Consider the following 23,455-nt stretch of genomic DNA (forward strand, 5'->3'; position numbering starts at 1 on the left):
ATGATGCTGCCTCAGATCAACAATCACCACCAAAAGTCCATGTGTAAGTAAATAAGTAGCCTAGCACGAGCGAGGCGGACTACTCATAGGAGCAGAAACCTAACTCCTGTTACTGTAGCGAGGCAGCTTGATGTACAAATACACTTCAGCTGGAATTAGAAAAACTAGTGTGTCATACTTTTGTCCATGAAACAGGTTGAAAGTAAAAGATTGTGTGCCAGGCACAGTTCTGACTGAAAGACAGCTTGAAATAATTGTCCACAGCAATTGTGAACTATTCCAACCTAATGCCTGCGATATTTTCCCAGTTACAGCTGTAGTTAGCTCCTGATATGGGGATTGCAAAGTAGCTTTATTAGCCATTTGTTTCTACAATTTAGCCTACATGACTGCTGTGTTTCCCTCTGTACTCATTGTAATATACAGTGTGTTACTGTCATACCTTTTGGCTTTCAGAAGATCCAGGGCAAGAAGTATAGGCAAGAAATACAGTATATTACTTTTCAAAGGCGATTACTTTTTGTAGATTAAAGGTTTGTAAAATAGTGGTACAGTCTGCAGTCTTTTAGGGGCCCCAGGGGCTAAAAAATCTGTGGGGGCTCCATACGGTACCTCAGATTTAGATGTTGAAGGATGGCATGCTAGCTAGTTAGTCTGTATTTGTTAAAAGACAGCGCTAGCTAGCCAGCTAGAGACATAAGAAACTTGCTAGCTAGCTAGCTAGCTACTTTTTTGCTAGCACTAGTGATATTGACTGAATTCTAAATGGCTTATTTTATCAGTGAAAAAGCATTTGGAGGACTATAGGAAACATCAGGTATTTTACAAGTTATTTTGACAACATTTGCATAATTCAGCTCATAAAACAAGTTACTTGTTCTTATGAAACTGGTTGCTGGATTGCTAGGCAATTAAGCTTTGTTTTGAAACACCGTGTTAACTAATAGGAGTTTTTGGAGTTACAAAAAGTTGAGTATTGTAAAAGGTATAATAGTTATCAGAATTATTTTTTACAGGGTTTGTAATGTGGAGTCTTCTGCATTTTTAAGTTGGTTTGGAGTGTGTATCTTAAAAGGTGCATGAACAGCAGTGTTAAAAAAATTGCATCTTTTGGTCACCTTAAAATAATATTTGCATTATAAAGTTGAAATGGTATGTTTCACATACTAGCTGTAGGAGAAGTAGCGGTGGGAATAATAATAATAATAATAATAATAATAATAATAATAATAACTAGATGGTAACTTTACAAGTATGGTAACTTTACAAGTAAAGTTGTGGGGCTTGCTTTAGCTCTTAAAGTATTTTTGTGGTTAAGGAAGAAGTTGAAAATAATTTTACTTTACTATTTAAAGCAAAGCAGTTACATATAGTCAAAGTAAAATGTTGTAAAATAATTGGTCTGATTACTTTGATAGACTACTATATCAACCTTATTACTTTAGATTGTGGGGCAGTTAGATCACAAAAATGTCTCAACTACAGTTGTTGCGTGTGAAAACTGAAAGAAGAAAGGCAAAGGACAAAGCGATCTTCTGTCAGATGAAGGGGGGAAAAAGGCAGGATCATGTGGACAACACAGCAAAGCAACTCTGAATCATTCATGCTGTGGGTTTCAGATAAATTGATGCACAATTAACTTTTTTTAAATGTTCAGTGTAAATTAAGTTTGATTTTAGTAATGATTAGAACGTTTTAGGATATTAATTGGGGAGAGAAATATAATGGTGAATCTTGTGATAACAGCGCTTTAAAAATATTTTTGTGGTAGTCAAATTAACTCTGTTGAATAGGTTTGTATGTAAACCTACTGATAGCTAGCTGTAGTTCTATCTAATAAATAAACTCTTTAGGCTAACAGTGATCACTGAAAAGTAAATTTCCTGAAGAAAATGTGTTGTGCTTGCTAGCTTGTTTTAAAGTATGTATGGTTTTGAAATAAGTTCTAGTAGTGGTAGTGTCTGCAATAGTAATGGTGGTGACTGTTTATAGTTGGAAAAAGTAGGTAGATGAAAAGATTGATTGATTGATTGATTGATTGATTGATTGATTGATTGGTTGGTTGGTTGATAGAATAGGATAGCCTGAACATTTTTGGTTTGATGTCACTAGCTTGAACAGTTCAAGAGTTATAATTATTGTTGGTGGGTATTATAAACTAATTTATGCACATTTCAGTTGTTATAATTTATAGAGCAGACCAGAGCTAGACTAGAGCTAGTGCAAACCAGAGCTAGTTAGCTATGCCTAGGACGAGAGCTGGACCAGAGCTAGTGCAGACCAGGCCAGTAGTTGAGCAGTTGTGTGGTCAGTAGTTGTGGTCAGTAGTTGTGTGGTTGTGTTGCAGGTTCTTTAGGCCCTGCAATATGGACGTGGTCAGTAGTTGTGGTCAGTACTTGTGTGTTTGTGGTCAGTAGTTGTGTGGTTGTGATCAGTAGTTGTGGTCGTAGGTGTGGTCAGTAGTTGTGGTCAGTAGTTTTGGTAAGTAGATGTGTGGTTCATTAGTCGTGGTCAGTAGTGGTCAGTAGTTTTGTGGTTGTGGTCAATCAATCAATCAAATGTATTTATAAAGCCCTTTTTACATCAGCAGATGTCACAGAGTGCTTATACAGAAACCCAGCCTAAAACCCCAAAAATCTGTATTGATGTAGAAGCATGATGGCTAGGAAAAACGCAGGAACCTAGGAAGAAACCTAGAGAGGAACCAGGCTCTGAGGGGTGGCCAGTTCTCTTCTGGCTTTGCCGGTTGGAGATTATAAGAGTACATGGCCTTTAAGGCCAGATCGTTCTTCAAGATGGTCAGTAGTTGTGGTTCAGTAGTTGTGGTCAGTAGTGTGTTTGTGGTCAGTAGTTGTTGGTCAGTAGTTGTGGTCAGAGTCTAATCTACAGTTGTTGTGTGTGAAAACTGAAAGAAGTGCCATGAGAAGTCATCGTTTGAAATATGAAGCGAGTGAACAGAGACAGCTTCACTCTATCCAATCAGAGCAGCAGGATCAATGTACAGCCTGCCCTTCTCTTTACAGACAGGCAAACTAGCCAGTTGAGTTATTTAGAGCACGGGGCACAATTTTTGCCTGAGCTGCCACATGTACTCACAACGGCCACATTTGGGCTACTCAATGATGAGAGATGAGAGAGCTGTTAGCTGATGTTAGCTAGCTACTTTTTGTCACTCTAAACTCCGACAAACAGCTGTAACATTTGATTCATAAGAGATAATTCTGTTCTGTCCAGATTTGAATAGCAAGATGTCATACCCTCTAACTTTTTGTCTAAGTTGTTGGCAAAGTGGTCAAAGTAGCTGATAGAAGAAGAAGTATGACGAAGATTTAAAGTCAGGACTTTTGCTTCGCAAGTCCCATTAATAATAATAATATGTCAGAAATATGTCGAAGATTAGCATCACTAATAACAATATCTCTTGCACGTTTGACAATGATTTCACATGAGGCCCATTTCACATGATATGCCTAAATACTTATAACCACTAGGCTAATACAATCAAATATTTTTCTTTTGATTATTTAATTGATCACATCATGTTATTTCAAGTTCTCTTTGGAGCACAGTATCACATTGTAAAAAAAAATTGCTTAAATTGGGCATGCATATAATTTGGCCAATTGAAGGCATCTTTATTAACTTTGATTGTGTTCAATAAAAATTATACACCTATCAAACGTTTTATGCAACATTATCGGCAAGTGGCTTGATGCCTGCTGTGCCAAAGCAAGTTAGAGTTGTTAAACGGGAGTGACGAGTGTGTTGATATAACGGTAATATTATCAAAATTCCACTTTTTTAAATCACTTGCAGTCTATTTCACAGTATGCCTATAACCACCATACTGTATGATTGATCTTAGCTTTTTTTGTACATAATGTCTCCGCCATCATTTCCTATCACCGAATCTATCATCTATCATCATCTGGACAGCAGAACAGTGATCACTAACCTCAATTTGGATAACAATTTCTACTTCAACGAATCGGCAACTCTGGACGATCTGCTTACTTCGGACCAGGCCCTAATCTCCGGGACTCGAAAGAGGAAGTGACGGCACAAAAGAGGCAGAAGAGCCGGCATCTGGACGAGACTATGTTGTCTAACAGAAGATCACTTTGTCCTATGTCTTTCTTCTTTCAGTTTTTACATGCAGCAACTGTAGTTGAGACATTTTTGTCATCTAACCACCTCCATTCTATTGGCGAATGTACAATCACTTGAGAGCAAACTGGACGAGCTCTGTTCGAGACTATCGAACACCATAGTGCCCTCCAAGCTAATCACCAAGCTCAGGACCCTGGGACTGAACACCTCCCTCTGCAACTGGATCCTGGTCTTCCTGACCCACAACACGGGGCTACTCAGGGGTGCGTGCTTAGTCCCCTCCTGTACTCCATGTTCACCCACGACTGCATGGCGAAGCACGACTCCAACACCATCATTAAGTTTGCTGACGACACGACGTTGGTAGGCCTGATCACTGACGATGATGAGAGCCTATAGGGAGGAGGTCAGTGACCTGGCAGTGTGGTGCCAGGACAACAACTTCTCCCTCAACATCATTAAGAAAAAGGAGCTGATTGTGGACTACAGGAAACGGAGGGCCGAGCACGCCCCCACCCACATCGACAGGGCTGTAGTGGAGTGGGTCGAGAGCTTAATGTACCCTGTGTATATAGCCAAGCCTGTAGCCTTGATTGGCATCGACTGTGCCACAAAAGCATGCTGAAGTGTTAAAGTCTATATCCACATTTTTAAACACAGTTATTGTTATACTTGGTCATAAACATTATTTTGAGTTAATTCTATGAGGGGAGAGGGGGTGCAATTTGTTTTTACAGTACAAGGGGAGGGGAGGGTGCATTTCTTTATGACAATTAAAATTTTGAACTGTCCCTTAGAGGTTGGAGGGTGACTGAGGGGTTGTGGAGGGTGACTGACGGGGCCTTCTCTTTGGTCTTCTGAACGACCTGGATGACTGAATCACAGTGATTATTCTGGATCAGGTGGAGTAGAATGGCTCGATAGATTTAAGGCTGGTCTTGAATGAGCTGCTTGCTCCTCTGATGTCGGTGAAGTACTCAGGCTTTCAGATCCTCGAGGGGCAGCTGTTCCTCCCTTTGAAATGTCCACACTGAAGCCACATTTCTAATACTTTTAAAATGCACCCTTATTTCCTCCTTTAGTCACTAATCTTTACATGATTGGTTCAAACCAAATCATTTATTTGTTCATGATCAGTCAAACAGGATGGCTTTAAGCTATTTTACAAGTCATGTTCTCAAAGCCAGGTTTGACACCCACAAATGCTCACAAGCACAGAGTGCACATTAAGGTTATTATAGTTTTGTGTTTTTCTATTAGTTTTATTTCTATTTGTTTTTCGATTTTTATTTGGAATTAAGTTTCAATTCGTTTTCAGACCTGATTTGCTAGTTTTTATTTAGTTTTAGTTGTATAAAAATATTTCAATTTAGTTTTATATTATTTCGTTTCAGTTTTAGTTTTAGTGTTAGGGACAGAATGCATGTGTGGGAGGCTATGAGCCATTTGTGTTGTATAGTTATTTGGGGTGTTTTTGGGGATGTCACCTCTTGCAACTGGGGGGCAGTAAAACATAAGGTGATGGTCAGGTCATAGGTTAGGTTAGGTTTAAAGTAACTGTCCAATGAAAATCTCACTTGGAAAAGTTAATATTCTGTTAACTCATATCCAAATAAGGTTGTTGACTCATCCTATACTCGTATTTGTGGCTAAAGCATAAATTGGAGAAAAAAACACTTGTATCTCAAAAAGACCATTTAAAAAATGCTTGCTATTTCCTCATAGAGCTGGCCAATCAGCTGTCTACTCACATGAATATTTTAAATGACAGGTATACGCCCACACCATTCCAATACAGAAAAGCTGCTTTTTAACATACTTACAGTGCCTTCAGAAAGTATTCACACCCCTTGAATTTAAAATGGGTTAAATAGAGATTTTTTGTCATTGGCCTACACATAATGTCAAAGTGGAATTCTTTTTACAAATTAATTGAAAATGAAAAGCTGAAATATCTTGAGTCAATAAGTAAGTATTCAATACCTTTGTTATTGCAAGCCTAAATACGTTCAACAAATTAGATTAACAAGTCACATAATAAGTTGCATGGACTCACTCTGTGTTTAACATGATTTTTAATGACTACCTCATCTCTGTACCACACACATACAATCATCTGTAAGGTCCCTCAGTCGAGCAGTGAATTTCGAACACAGATTCAACCACAAAGACCAGGGAGGATTTCCAATGCCTCACAAAGAAAGGCACCTATTGGTATAAATAAAATAAAAAAAGCAGATATTGAATATCCCTTTGAGCATGGTGAAGTTATTAATTACACTTTGTATGGTGTATCAATACACCCAGTCACTACAAAGTTACAGGCGTCCTTCCTAACTCAGTTGCCGGAGAGGAAGGAAACCGCTCACGGATTTCACCATTAGGCCAATCAATGGTGACTTTAAAACAGTTACAGAGTTTCATGGCTGTGATAGGAGAAAAATTTGGATGGATCAACAACATTGAAGTTACTCCACAATACTAACCTAATTGACAGAGTGAAAAGAAGGAAGTCTGTATAGAATAAAAATATTCAAAAACATGCATCCTGTTTGCAACAAGGCACTAAAGTAATACTGCAAAAAATGTGGCAAAGCAATTCACTTTTGTCCTCAATACAACGTGTTATGTTTGGGGCAAATCCAATACAACACATGACTGAGAACCACTCTCCATATTTTCAAGGATAGTGGTGGCTGCATCATGTTATGGGTATGCTTGTAATCGTTAAGGACTAGGGAGTTTTTCACTACAAAAAATTTACAGAATGGAGCTAAGCACAGGCACATTTTAAAAAGAATAATGGACAAATGATAACAGATAAAATAACATCTTACTGCACAAAGGGGACAGTGAAGAGACAAAGCCATTTAATATACACTACCGGTCAAAAGTTTTAGAACACCTACTCATTCAAGGGTTTTTCTTTATTTTTAAAATGTTCTACATTGGAGAATAATAGTGAAGACATCAAAACTATGAAATAATGCAAATGGAATCATGTAGTAACCAAAAAAGTGTTAAACAAATCAAAATATATTTTATATTTGAGATTCTTCAAATAGCCACCCTTTGCTTTGATGACAGCTTTGCACACTCTTGGCATTCTCTCAACCAGCCTCATGAGGTAGTCACCTGGAATGCATTTCAACAAACAGGTGTGCCTTCTTAAAAGTTCATTTGTGGAATTTCTTTCCTTCTTAATGTGTTTGAGCCAATCAGTTGTGTTGTAACATGGTCAGTCAACACGGAGTATTTCAAGAACTTTTAAAGTTTCTTTAAGTGCAGTCGCAAAAACCATCAAGCGCTATGATGAAACTGGCTCTGATGAGGACCGCCACAGGAATGGAAGACCCAGAGTTACCTCTGCTGCAGAGGATAAGTTCATCAGAGTTACCAGCCTCAGAAATTGCAGCCCAAATAAATGCTTCACAGAGTTCAAGTAAAAGACATATCTCAACATCAACTGTTCAGAGGAGACTGTGTGAATCAGGCCTGGTCGAATTGCTGCAAAGAAACCACTACTAAAGGACACCAATAAGAAGAAGAGACTTGCTTGGGCCAATAAACATGAGCAATGGACATTTGACCGGTGGAAATTTGTCCTTTGGTCTGGAGTCCATATTGGAGATTTTTGGTTCCAACCGCCGTGTCTTTGTGAGACGCGGTGTGGGTGAACGGATGATCTCCACATGTGTATTTCCCACCGTAAAGCATGGAGGAGGAGGTGTTATTGTGTGGGGGTGCTTTGCTGTTGAAACTGACTGGGATCTATTTAGAATTCACACTTAACCAGCATGGCTACCACAGCATTCTGCAGAGATATGCCATCCCATCTGGTTTGGGCTTAGTGGGACTATCATTTGTTTTTCAACAGGACAATGACCCAACACACCTCCAGGCTGTGTAAGGGCTATTTTACCAAGAAGGAGAGTGATGGAGTGCTGCATCAGATGACCTGGCCTCCACAATCCACCGACCTCAACCAAATTGAGATGGTTTGGGATGAGTCGGACCGCAGAGTGATGGAAAAGCAGCCAACAAGTGCTCAGTATATGTGGAAACTCCTTCAAAACTGTTGGAAAAGCATTCCAGGTGAAGCTGGTTGAGAGAATGCCAAGAGCGTGCAAAGTTGTCATCAAGGGAAAGGGTGGCTATTTGAAGAATATCAAATATAAAATATATTTTGATTTGTTTAACACCTTTTTGGCTACTACATGATTCCATATGTGTTATTTCATAGTTTTGATGTCTTCACTATTATTCTAGAATGTAGAAAATAGTAAAAATAAAGAAAAACCCTTGAATGAGTAGGTGTTCTAAAACCTTTAACCGGTAGTGTATCTTGTATTGTCATTTGCACTGTATTATGTATTTGACCTAGATATTGTGTGTATGTACTGATATGTAGGCTATGTGTTTTAAATGTATGTAGTTCAGTCCTTGACTAATGTAGTTCTGTACTACAGTGGGGAAAAAATGTATTTAGTCAGCCACCAATTGTGCAAGTTCTCCCACTTAAAAAGATGAGAGAGGCCTGTAATTTTCATCATAGGTACACGTCAACTATGACAGACAAAATGAGAAAAAAAATTCCAGAAAATCACATTGTAGGATTTTATTGAATTTATTTGCAAATTATGGTGGAAAATAACTATTTGGTCAATAACAAAAGTTTCTCAATACTTTGTTATATACCATTTGTTGGCAATAACACAGGTCAAACGTTTTCTGTAAGTCTTCACAAGGTTTTCACACACTGTTGCTGGTATTTTGGCCCATTCCTACATGCAGATCTCCTCTAGAGCGCAGTGATGTTTTGGGGCTGTCACTGGGCAACACAGACTTTCAACTACCTCCAAAGATTTTCTATGGGGTTGAGATCTGGACACTGGCTAGGCCACTCCAGGACCTTGAAATGCTTTTTACGAAGCCACTCCTTCGTTGCCCGGGTGGTGTGTTTGGGATCATTGTCATGCTGAAAGACCCAGCCACGTTTCATCTTCAATGCCCTTGCTGATGGAAGGAGGTTTTCACTCAAAATCTCACGATACATGGCCCCATTCATTCTTTCCTTTACACGGATCAGTCGTCCTGGTCCCTTTGCAGAAAAACAGCCCCAAAGCATGATGTTTCCACCCCCATGCTTCACAGTAGGTATGGTGTTCTTTGGATGCAACTCAGCATTCTTTGTCCTCCAAACACGACGAGTTGAGTTTTTACCAAAAAGTTATATTTTGGTTTCATCTGATCTTATGACATTCTCCCAATCCTCTTCTGGATCATCCAAATGCACTCTAGCAAACTTCAGACGGGCCTGGACATGTACTGGCTTAAGCAGGGGGACACGTCTGGCACTGCAGTATTTGAGTCCCTGGCGGCGTAGTGTGTTACTGATGGTAGGCTTTGTTACTTTGGTCCCAGCTCTCTGCAGGTCATTCACTAGGTCCCCCCGTGTGGTTCTGGGAATTTTGCTCACCGTTCTTGTGATCATTTTGACCCCACGGGGTGAGATCTTGCGTGGAGCCCCAGATCGAGGGAGATTATCAGTGGTCTTGTATGTCTTCCATTTCCTAATAATTGCTCCCACAGTTGATTTCTTCAAACCAAGCTGCTTACCTATTGCAGATTCAGTCTTCCCAGCCTGGTGCAGGTCTACAATTTTGTTTCTGGTGTCCTTTGACAGCTCTTTGGAGTGTGACTGTTTGAGGTTGTGGACAGGTGTCTTTTATACTGATAACAAGTTCAAACAGATGCCATTAATACAGGTAACGAGTTGAGGACAGAGGAGTCTCTTAAAGAAGAAGTTACAAGTCTGTGAGAGCCAGAAATCTTGCTTGTTTGTAGGTGACCAAATACTTATTTTCCACCTTCATTTGCAAATAAATTCATAAAAAATCCTACAATGTGATTTTCTGGATTATTTTTCTCTCAATTTGTCTATCATAGTTGACGTGTACCTATGATGAAAATTACAGGCCTCTCTCATCTTTTTAAGTGGGAGAACTTGCACAATTGGTGGCTGACTAAATACTTTTTTCCCCCACTGTAACTGTAAGTCACTCCGGATAAGAGCGTCTGCTAAATTACTAAAATGTAAATGTATGTATGTGGAACAGAGGAAGGATTAGTCATTAAAAAATAATGTCAACCCCGATTATTCCATATAACTTATTCTATGATTTGTTAAGCCACATTTGATTCTTGAACAAATTTAGGCTTGCCTAAACATAGGGGCTGAATACTTATGCAACAACTATATTTTAGTTATTATTATTTTATTTAAAATGTTTCTTCCACTTTTACATTATGTAGTATTTTGTGTATGTATACAGAACAAAAATATAAGCAACATGTAAAGTGTTGGTCTCATGTTTTATGAGCTGAAATAAAAGATCCCAAAAATGTTCCAGATGCACAAAAAGCTTATTTCTCTCAAATGTTTGCACAAATTTGTTTCCATCCCTGTTTCCATCCCTTTGCCAAGATAATCCATCCCCCTGACAGGTGTGGTATATCAAGAAGCATGATCATTACACAGGTGCACCTTGTGCTGGGGACAATAAAAGGCCACTCTAAAATGTGCAGTTTTGTCACACAACACAATGCCACAGATGTATCAAGGTTTGAGGGAGCGTACAATTGGCATGTTGACTGCAGGAATGTCCACCAGAGCTGTTGCCAGAGAATTTAATGTTCATTTTTCTACCATAAGCCACCTCCTACGTCGTTTTAGAGAAGTTGGCAGTACGTCCAACCGGCCTCACAACTGCAGACCACGTGTAACCACCCCAGCCCAGGACCTCTACATCCAGCTTCTTCACCTGCGGGAAACTGAGGAGTATTTCTGTCTGTAATAAAGCCCTTTTGTGAGGAAAAACTAATTATGTTTGGCTGAGTCTGGCTTCCCAGTGTGTGGGCCTATGCCCTCCCAGGGCCACCCATGGCTGCGCCCCTGCCAAGTAATGTGAAATCCATAGGTGAGGCCCTAATTAATTTATTTCAATTGACTGATTTCCTTATATGAACTGTAACTCAGTAAAATCATTGAAATTGTTCCATGTTGGCCTCTCGAGTGGCACAGTGGTCTAAGGCACTGCATCGCATTGCTAGCTGTGCCACTAGAGATCCTTGTTCGAGTCCAGCCTGTTTCGCAGCCGGCCGCGACCGGGAGACACATTGGGCGGCGCACATTTGGCCCAGGGTTGGGGAGGGTGCACGCTGACTCGGTTGCCCTGTCATTGGTGCGGCTGGCTTCCGGGTTAAGCGAGCACTGTTTCAAGAAGCAGTGCGGCTCGGTTGGGTTGTGTTTCGGAGGACGCACGACTCTTGACCTTCGCCTCTCCCGTGTCCGTACGGGAGTTGCAGCGATGGGACAAAACTGTAACTATCAATTGGATACCACGAAAAAGGGGGTAAAATACCAACAACAAAAAAAGTAATTGTTCCATGTTGCATTTATATTTTTGTTCAGTATAGATTGTTGACAAAAATGACATTTTCTAACACAATAAAATGTGAAGAAATCCAAGGGATCTGAATACTTTTGCAAGGCACTGTAGCTGTAAACACACACTGACACACACACACTGGGCAGTTTACTGGGTAGGGCAAGGAGGGAAGGTGGAAGGAAGTTTACCCCCAGAACTGTCAAAATCCAGGCCACAGAAAGGGTAGCGTTGTTGGTCCTGAGGGGGCGAAATAATTGATTTATGGCCCAGTGCCCAAATCAAATTGAATTGTATTAGTCACATACACATATTTAGCAGATGTTATTGCGGGTGTAGCGAAATGCTTGTGGTTGTAAACTGGAGCAGTGGCTTTCAAACCACCATCCGCTTTCACCCTTCACACACACACACACACACACACACACACACACACACACACACACACACACACACACACACACACACACACACACACACACACACACACACACACACACACACACACACAACCCACTGACTGCCGTAACCCCTCTTTCACCTTTTCAACTTTACCCATGATGCCTGTGAGTGGGAGACCAGGAAGTGGGCACCCCTGCTGAGAAGGAAGAGGGAGAGAAGGGGTGAGGTTTGGGTCAAAGGGTGAGCACGGTCAGTTCAGCAGGCTCAGTTTGCTAACATGAGTACTGAGGATGGACGTCCAGAGAGCCATAGAGGCTTTGTTGGCAAGAAGGGACAGCCAGGGTCAAAAGGGTGTAAACTTGAGAGGCAACCATTTTGTGGGGTTTGTTGTTGGCTCTCTTCACCTTCTCACCTATGGTTAAATCCCAACTTGAGATAAAAGATGCGCAAGTTGATCTTTGGTGAAAATCTCCCGTTGACAGTGATTTATCATTTTCATGAAAGTTCAAGTTAAGAGCACAAATCTCAAGTTTGGGTTAGGCCCCTAATTCTGACCATGTAAATTCAAATAGCTTTTTTCCTTCTGAGAATAATTAATTGAATTGTTTCTGAGTTCATGTTGGGCAGTTGCTTAGCAGTATCAAACTCTTACAGCTAAATATAACTACCCAAACTCTCTATCCACCCTTGCACATCTTGTCTTCAAGAGTCAGTGTTTTGCTACTGATAAAGCTAAAATGTAGTCAAGCTTATCCTCATTTATACAGTATATGTTGCTTATTTAGTCAAATTAACAGTAAAGATGTGCTTAACAAGTCACATAATAAGTTGCATGGACTCACGCTGTGTGCAATAACAGGGTTTAACATGATTTTTGAATGACTACCTCATCTCTGTACCCACACATACAATTATCTGTAAGGTCCCTCAGTCGAGCCATGAATTTCAAACACAGATTCAACCAAAGACCAGGAAGGTTTTCCAATGCATCGCAAAGAAGAGCACGTATTGGTAGAAAATAGAAAAATCTGATATTGAATATCCCTTTGAGCATGGTGAAGTTATTAATTACACTTTGGATGGTGTTTCAATACACCCAGTCACTACAAATATACAGGCGTCCTTCCTAACTCAGTTGCTGGAGAGGAAGGATTCTAATATGTATTGACTCAGGGGGTTCAATATTTGTCTCTTTTTTAAATTTATTACAAATGTTAGAATTCTTCTTCCGCTTTAACATCAGAGTATGTTGTGTAGACCGCTAACAATACATTTGAATTAAATACATTTTAATCCCACTTTGTAACAACAACATTTGGAAAAAGTAAAAGGGGTGTGAATTGTAATGAATACTCAGGGAGAAAAAGGTGTAGATTAACGCGCAGAGCGTGGCAGGTGTTTATTTCGCTATCGCAAAAGGCAGGAATCGTGGTCACAGGCAGGCAATGGTCATACACAGGTAGGCGAAACAAAACTAGGACTGAAGGCTAAAACTGGTTCTAACAAACGAGCTAGTGTCGTATCGAGTGAGTGGTGGCAATTATTGCTGATAAACAAAGGAGTCCGCTCATACTGAATCCTTGATCATAAGTTGATTCAGATCACAAGCTTTAGCATAAGTGACAGGTGACATGACACCCGGAGAGCGACGCCTCAGAATGGCTGCTCTGCCTCTCTTCTTCGTTTACCCCTATTTATAAACAATGCAAAAAGATGGGCTCCCTCTTCTGGCCAATCACCAGTCTCCCCTGTCTACAACACACTTCCTGTCTGTTGTATGTGGCGTTACACTAAAACATTCCCTCTTGATACTAGAATCAACATTCTTTCAGTTCCACTTAAAAAACATTTAACACCATCATAATCTCAATACACTACATTCCCCCCTTTCGAGACAAACTAAAAGTCTCGAAAACAAACAGAATAGGATTATGACAAGTAACAATTTATCTTATTGAGTATCTTTAACATTAAACCAAAAACATTATTTTCTAGAGTGTAAATACCTTTCTATGAAATATGAACAACTGTTTATGAAGTGTGAATACATTACTATCTTTATGAAGTGTGAATACATTACTATGAAATATGAACAAATCTCTATGGAGTGTAAGAGCGAAAAACTGTCCGGCAACCTTCCATCCATCAATCAAGACAGTAAAATTCTCTCACGGTCCCTCTGCCCCAGGCAACCACCTTCGGTACTCCAGATAACCTCATAAACCATGTAAATGCATTTGAAACTATGATGCAATTAAATACACATGTAAGCCCCTGCAAACAAAATCCTATCCAAAAACATCCACTCTAAGGCTGGTCAACCCATTGGACCCTAAAGTGGAACTCTCCCTGCCTAAATTCCCTGTCCCTAAACATCACCGAAATAAACAAAAACATCTAAGATCCTCACATGTATTCAATAACATCAAATATCATTCTACAAAAATTAATACCTAAGAATATGACACAATTATGTATTACACATGTCTATATTTCATTGCAGACACTGGAATGTAGTCCACTACACTTCATCTCCCCGTAGTCTCGACTTCCAATGGATTGTTGATGATGGAATCGACCACACCCTCCTTGTTTCATCTCCTCCAGTCATATTGTCCCTTCATATTGTCCCTGTTTGAGTATTTCAATCTCCATATGTTCCCCCAAATGCTTCTGAAAGAAAAGGAAAGACCAAACAGTATCTTTTGCAAAACAACACTTTCAAATTGACCATCAATATCACCTAAGAATATATAAATTATATATAAATGATGTATGAATCACATTAACCTCTTCCCCCCTTGATTCATAAAATCATACCAACATCACCCTAATATTGAAAAAAAAAAAGATTTTTTTTTTTTGTTTTTTGGGAAAAATCATCAAATAATCAAAAATGATATTTATCCATTCAGTTCCACTTGTCCATCTTCATCCAGATCAGGAACAGTCAACACCGGCATCTGAGTGTTGTCTCCAGACATCACTCTTCAACCTATCTCAATATCATAGCTTTCTCAAAGGTCAGTAACAAATTACAAACATCACACAGTGCTATCAAAGCTGCCATTAAATGTAACCCATCACTGCCCCTACTGGCCTACCTGATCTTGCAACCAAGTCTTCGCTGACTTCTGCTCCCTCAGATCTCCCAAATGCATCCCTTATATTCTTCAATGCATATATAACTATCTGAACTATCTGGACTCAAAGTATAACTATTATCATCAATAGGATCTTCCCAAATGTTACATCATACCATGGAAAAAGTCCCCCCTTCTCCCTTAGATGTATCCTTCAATGATAGACTTGAAGACTATGACATGTAGCCATGTCTCTTTTCATCCAATTTCAAATATAGCTTCAGATTTCTGTGTCCGGTGCTACCCCTCTTATAATGGTAAAAACCTCATATGGAAGCTTCAACGTTGACATGTAACAACATCCTGTCTATCCATAAGGTAAGAATATATATGCTTTATCACCACAAACCCTCCAAATATCTCTAAAATTCCCCATAGTCACATTGTCAGGCAAAAGCTAATCTTTTAACCATCAAAGTCCTGCTGTTCCTACTACCTGGTACATAAAAAGTAACATATTTCTCATTACTACCCTTAAGGTCATGCATACCCAAAGTTATCATATAACATCACAATCTGATATTCCCACAAACATACCCCTTACCTCATATGTTTTATTAGAACAAACAGCTTTTAGCCCTCACTGGTTTCACCTCCAATACTTCAGTTACGCTGTTACCTGATTTTTCTTTACCATCCAACAAATTCACACAAGTTAATTCACTTAACCCAATAACACCTAAACCTAGGCTTAAACAAATGTTTTGACAACGACATTATTTTATCTGTTACTGATTATTGTTGCTGATACCACAGTCATGACAACGCATAAGATTGACACATACTTGATAGAGGTCGAGCGACCGTCTCTAACATGTTTGTTGCTGGAATTCTCAACAGACATGGACCCTCAAGATTCCTCACTGATCTTACAGAATGAGCTGCTGGAACCTGCCCATCTATCTCTAATTTTCACAACAGAAGAATCAAACCACTCCCTTTAGTTTCTCTCTCCCCTAACGAGCGGTACTGATCAGATACCTCTCCTTGTCTGCCATTAAAATCAAAGACCTCATCCTGTACCTCCATGATGAATCTATATTCTCTCTACTACTATCTGTTCTCCTATTTTACCTTCTTGCTACCCCCTTTAATTTCAGAAAAGTTGTTGTCGGTGTCATACTTCCTACATTTTCTATTGCCATCGTATCATTAATCCCTTCCAAAGTTACCATTAAAGTATGTATTAACCTTAATTATTTCTAGTGGCACAGTTACCAATATCCTCTGTGTATTATCTACTTTTGGAGTGGCTACTGTAATCTACTCCTCCTGAACTCCCTCAATGACTGTGGAGGCTACAACAGACCTCAACTCTTCCATTATAAGCGTTACTTTATGAATTACATAGCCTTTTAACCAATAATTCTTAACCGGAACAAATTCTAATGCTTGCACTAGATAAGTACACTTCTTCTCCATAATTATCTCTCCATGTGGGAGGAACGTCCCCATCCTAACCCTAATAAGTATTTTTTCCCCTAAAATTGGTGCTGGAGCCATTGGCTCCCTTATAATCAATGCGATATATTTATGGCTTTAATAACTATCAATGTTGAAAGAGTTAAATTGCTTCTCACTGTTGTTTTAATAGACTGAAGTGTTAATGTCCTTATTGTTACTTAATCAATTTTCCAAAGATTTGAAGTCTTTGCTTGTACTTCCATCTATCACCACTAGTGTCACTTTTTCCCAACTCTCAGTCCTATCTCTAATCCCTAACTTTCAAACTTTTGATTATAAAAAATACACCTATAATTACCTTGATCTCCCTGCTGGGAACTGTAACTATAGATACTCAATCACCCTCAATCTTCTCTTATCATTCAGCAACACATACTTTCTCAATGCATCTGCTCCTAACAGATCTAAACTCCTACCATATCTTCCCACTAAACTTTAACATGTCCTTCACTACTGTTCTCTCTCTCTTACTACTAACTTTGAAACTTAGCTTACTGTCTTAGAGTTCCTTCAACCTAGTTCTCCTAACTTATTTTAATCTAATGTTTTCCTCCTAACCTTTAAAAAACATTTCCACTGATTTATTCACAAAATCCCTTTACCACCAAATTTTTTGAATATGTGATAGGGAAAGTCCCCACCTGTTTCTGACTTCTTCACACACAGACTTGGCAAACGACTAAACACCTTTTAGCCTAGCCTGAAATCTCTTAGTGTAAGAATGTAACCCAGAATAACAGTCACCCCTTTTAACTTTATTTTTCAGACAGATTGTCTAATAGGCAGTCTAATAGATTATCATCCTTCCTATGATATTATCTTTTTAAGCAAATACGATTCCCAAAAACCCTACTTTTTAAAATCTTCTACCAGACAGCCGTTTAGTGTACATCTTATTGTACAATTCAATTTAAACAATGCATCTCTTCCCAACACTGCAATAGGTATATGCTCTAATATTAGTATGTCTATTTTAATTTCTCTTTGAGTTCTTATAGCATAGCTCACTTGGTTCCTTAAGAGTAATTAGCTGTTTACTACCTCAAATCCCTATCCTAATTAGTCAATTTTACATAGTGATATGTTTAACCTCTTTAGGCTGAACACAGATAAGTTTTTCCACTAAACTCTATCACTTCTCATAGTCCTCTGGTTTTACTTTAATTGTTAGTTATTTTCTCTTCTTCTCTAATCGATGCTATCAGCTGACACCCCCCTTCCGGATCTTCTAGGCACTCTAGAATCTTTAGGGTTCACCTGGAGAACAGGTGATCTTGAATTGCCCCTGTATCTTCCTTAAAAATGTTCTCTGTTTTTCCTCCTGACTTGTTGCACTCACAGGTAAAGTACCCAATCTGTCCACAATTATAACAGTCTTCTGAAAGTTGCTGGAAGTGTAGCTGAAATCTTCCTCCTCCTTCTATTTCTTCTCGTCCTCTTCCTCTCCAATTATGTGTCTGTCCAGAAACTGGCTGTGGATATGGAACATTTGGTACCCCCTTGGCTGGTACAATTGCATTTGATATTGTTCAGTTGAAGCTGTAACAGTGATTGTTGATTTGGTTCACTCTGATTCTTCATAACCAAAGCTTCTCTTCTCCACCAGTTGTATGATTGAGTTTTCTCAGAGTTTCTTCGTCCTGTTCTTTGTTGTTGACATATCAGGATTCTTCAACAGCTTATATTCTAAGTTCTGTCCTCAAAATATCATCTTCCATCATCTTCTTACTTCTCTTCAGCTGCTTGGCCTCAATGTATTCTTCTTCTCCTCCAATTCTTGGGATTATTTTCTCAGCAGTTTCTCCTCTTCTGTATCTTCAGCGTCTCGAGCTGTTCCTCTAACTCTCTTACCTCTCCCAAAGTCCTCGCTTCCTCCAGGCCTGATAAGCATCGGTCTATATCTCCTTCTATTTCTTCTGTGCCAGTCCTTGTAGGACAAACTCCTTTTGAATACACAGCACCTTCAGTCTCCTCTTTCTCGCTGTCTTCATCTGAACTCGAATCTCTTGTATCCTTCTTCCTTCAACTTCCATCAGAGATCAAATCTCTAGTATCCTTCTTTCCTCTCTTGCCAACTTCCTTCTGATCACAGAGTCATATCCACCCATGACCTCTTCTCAATCACTCTCATCTTCATCATCCTCGTCTTCTTTAAGTTCCATCTTCTCTTCCAGACATCTCATTTCCTTCCTTCTGGAGTTTTGGATTCATCTTTATTGTCGTTTCTGCTTGTCCTCTATCTATTATTCGTTCATCTCCATCTCTGATGCAACAATCACCCTCCTGGATGATCCCTGGAAGCTGAGGATAAACATCCCTAAGCTCTCCTTCCCTTAGCCTTATCTCTATAGCTTTGTTTATCTTATCGCTGGAATCTTTTATCAGTTTTTGTTTGAGAATGAAGGGCAACTTTTGTTTCACTTGCCGGATAACCTCGCAATACTTTAGTTAAAGGGTCACTATTTTGTACTATATCAATCGGTGTAATCACCTTCATATAGCCTTGCTGTCCTTTCTCCCCATTGTAACTACTCTTTTATATTCCTTTATTATGAATTATCTTATTTTAGACTATATAGCCTATGGCTTCCCCCCTGTAATTATTAATATAAACCTAAACAACCCCCCATTATTATTATTATTTTTTTTTTTAATAAATCAATTAAAAATCATGAATAATTCAAACCAATTTATCAATTAGTGGTGGCTATCTTACCACAACCTATCAAACGCAAGTAAATGTAAGTTAGTCAACTTCAAAGCAATCCCAAAAACAAAGCCTGTAACCCCTTGCTCTATAACCCCTAAATATCTTAAATTTACAGAATAATGTCAGTCCTTGATTCCCAACACAATTGTAATCAAACCCCAGTGATGCACAGAGCCTCCAAAATGCAATTTTTAATGAAATAGTATTTGCCAAGCCTATGTGAAATGGTCATAACATCAAATATTTTGTAAGGGATGATTTTGTGAACTAGCCTGATATCTGATCCTCTGCCTGCGTCACACCTTGTCACGTGACGCACGTCAGCACTTCCTGTATCTCCTCTCTCCTCTCGTTCCCTCAGATGACAAAAGAACAGAGACACAGGAAAAGATTTTAGTAGTTAATGCAATCACGGAGTTATTTCAAGCATATTCAATATTCCTTCGTTCATATTCGCTTCAAGACTTAATTTAATTCATTACGTATTTTATTTTAATCCGTCATTTAACTCAGGACTAAATAGATCGCTCAAAAACATTTTTATTTAATTTTAATCCGTCATTTAATTTAATTCATTATACTTCGCCAACATATATTTAATTTATAAATTCAATAGGTCACAAAACAAGTTTCATCTTTAACCATCCGCCGTTTAAACTAGAATACTCGTGTCAAAATATATCTTCTCTTTGTTTCCTCGTCTGTGTCTATTTCTCTCCCTGCGACACGCAGGCCCCACAGAGATATGACCCTGTACCCACAATCCCCTTTGTTGTAGTTTTAGCATCCCCTCGTGGTGTAGTTTAGTGCCGTATAACAAAACGTGTCCTAATCTCGTGCCATAAACTCCCCCTTTCTGTAGTGTAGTGTCGCAAAATTAAACGCATGCGCATACATTCTAAAATACTTTTTCACCGTGGAAGGGAGATTTTCTACTCCCTCCCCAAACAGACAGAATAACAGTCCAGCTGTACCTCCCGTTTCCCCCTCATAGTCAAACAACATTTAACAGCGCTCACAAAACATATAACCTGACTTACACACACAGAGACAAGTTTAAGAGACTTTAATCCATCGCAATGGGGTCTCTAAGGATATCCGTTAGCATGTAGCACGCAACACAATTAGCATTTAGCATTAGCATTTAGCATTAGCCGCTATGTACAATGTAGCATGACCCACACTCCAGCATTTAGAATTAGCCTTAGCCGCTATGTACCACGTGGCCTGAACCACAATCAAGCACTTAGAATTAGCCTTTAGCTAACTGCGGCCTACCACACAAATAAATATCCTGCATTGTGCCCAAATCATTATCCATATCTCCGCTAACTTTATGCTGCCTTGAGCCATGAATATCATATCGAGCGGTTACCCCCAACATATCTCCCGTCGGCTATAAGAGGAGTATAACATAAATACAATCGTTCAACTCATGGTTCCCAGAACCAACCTGACGAAGTCTAATACGTCGCCCAGGAGTTGTAGCCCACTCCTGCGAGTCGCCTCGTTTCGAGGTCTTTAACAGATTCACAATGCCCTAAATATGTATTCCTGACTTCATTCTGCCAATATCTGCCGTTAATATCTCTACCATCGATCGCTCTAAAATTCCAAACCTACTCTCCCCCTTTCCGCCCTGTCTACCAGTGCAACAATTGATAATGATTAGCCAGACCCCCAGTAATCAGCAATAACTCCACGAGGCACGGTCGTATGGTACACCTCTCCAGTGTACACAAGCAGTATCAAAACTAACAATCTCACAAAGCTTGTGAGGAAAAAACTCACCCTTGCCTGGTCATGACTTCAGACCGAGTTAGCTTGAGTTAGCTTGGCGGCTATAAATGAAGCAGAGGAGAGATGCAGACCAGCCCCACGTTGGGCGCCATTTGTCGTATCGAGTGAGTGGTGGCAATTATTGCTGATAAACAAAGGAGTCCGCTCATACTGAATCCTTGATCATAAGTTTATTCAGATCACAAGCTTTAGCATAAGTGACAGGTGACATGACACCCGGAGAGCGACGCCTCAGAATGGCTGCTCTGCCTCTCTTCTTCGTTTACCCCTATTTATAAACAATGCAAAAAGATGGGCTCCCTCTTCTGGCCAATCACCAGTCTCCCCTGTCTACAACACACTTCCTGTCTGTTGTATGTGGCGTTACACTAAAACATTCCCTCTTGATACTAGAATCAACATTCTTTCAGTTCCACTTAAAAAACATTTAACACCATAATAATCTCAATACACTACACTAGGAAAAAGCTTAGTAGAGTCAAAACGAACAATACCTCACAAGGCACAAACAGAATGAACTGAACTAAATAAGGAGCTGATGAGACCAAGTGAGTAACTAACACAGGTGAAATCAATTAACAGAAATGAAAGACAGGGCTACGTTCAAGAACACAAAGAAAGAGGGCTACGTTCAAGAACACGGTTGACTAAGAAAATAAATACAGAACCTTACATGAATACTTTCTGAAGGCACTGTATATCATAACCATTGCAGAATAAATTCCTCACCTTTTCTAGGCATTATTAGTTCATATTCCCGAAGTGGCCATACAACAAATTACCATGCATATTTCTCGTTTAATTAGGCCGATTAGAATTTCAGTCTTTGCTCTATGCATCCGAAAGGGAGAGTGGCTTATAACGTACAGTAGAATTTAACAGGTGAACAGACAGTTGATATTTTGTACTTAAGTGTGTAGGCTACCACTGTAAGTAGGCTTACTGTAGTTTTCATTTTTTTCAGAGTAGACAAATGTTTCAGAATTCGTGGGCAGTGCAGCATATTATTAATTTTTAGTCATTTAGCAGACGCTCTTATCCAGAGCGACATACAGTTAGTGAGTGCATACATTTTTTTCATACTGGTCCCCCGTGGGAAACAAACCCACAACCCTGGAGTTGCAAGCACCATGCTCTACCAACTGAGCTACACAGGGTTTGCAAAACATTATTGAATTCAAATGATCTGTTTAGAGGTCCACAACAATTTACAATTGTTTTTGTCTTTCAGAAATGGTCAGATACAGCAAATATCACTGCAAAAGAACGGCCATGTACTCTTATGATCTCCACCCGGCACAGCCAGAAGAGGAATAATAGTGAAGACATCACAACTATGAAATATCACATATGGAATCAAGTAGTAACCAAAAAAGTGTTAAACAAATCAAAATATATTTTATATTTGAGATTCTTCAAATAGCCACCCTTTGCCTTGATGACAGCTTTGCACACTCTTGGCATTCTCTCAACCAGTATTGATACACCATCAAATTGCTGCAAAGAAACCACTACTAAAGGACACCAATAAGAAGAAGAGACTTGCTTGGGCCAAGAAACATGAGCAATGGACATTAGACCGGTGGAAATGTGTCCTTTGGTCTGGAGTCCAAATTGGAGATTTTTGGTTCCAACCGCTGTGTCTTTGTGAGACGCGGTGTAGGTGAACGGATGATCTCTGCATGTGTATTTCCCACCATAACACTTTTTTGGTTACTACATGGTTCCATATGTGTTATTTCATAGTTTTGATGTCTTCACTATTATTCTACAATGTAAAAAATAGTACAAATAAAGAAAAACCCTTGAATGAATAGGTGTGTCCAAACTTTTGACTGGTAGAGTATATATACACTGAGTATATAAAACATTAAGAACACCTGCTCTTTCCATGACATAGACTAACCAGGTGAATCCAGGTGAAAGCTATGATCCCTTATAGATGAAGGGGAAGAGACAGAAGGATTGTTAAAAAAACACACAAAAAAACAAGGGGGTTGAGCCCTAAGCCTCCTTGGCCTGGCCTTTTGGGCTAGGTGTGTCTTTGCGCTAATCATCTCAGACTCGGTGCATATCTGGAAGTGGACAAGAAATGGGAAATGGAGGGAAAAAGAGTGGCGGAGGAGGTCGAAGAGAGTGAGGGAGGTAGAGGGTGAGCTTGAATCGGTTGAAGATGGCGGAAAAAAGGGGGATGATTCTTTGAAGAAGAATTGTGGAAAGTGTAAGCAGAGTGAGCTGTACGCCGGATCGAGGTCTGGAGGTGAAATGGAAGTGAATGAGGGCGAATAATCGGGTGTGGCAGGTATCGTATCTGAAGATTATGCCTTTGTTAAATGTTTTGGAGGAACAAAGAATGTTGTTTTATGATCTTAGTTCAA

The sequence above is a fragment of the Coregonus lavaretus genome (assembly GCF_964263955.1).
Source record: "Coregonus lavaretus genome assembly, chromosome: 24".
Classification (NCBI taxonomy): domain Eukaryota; kingdom Metazoa; phylum Chordata; class Actinopteri; order Salmoniformes; family Salmonidae; genus Coregonus; species Coregonus lavaretus.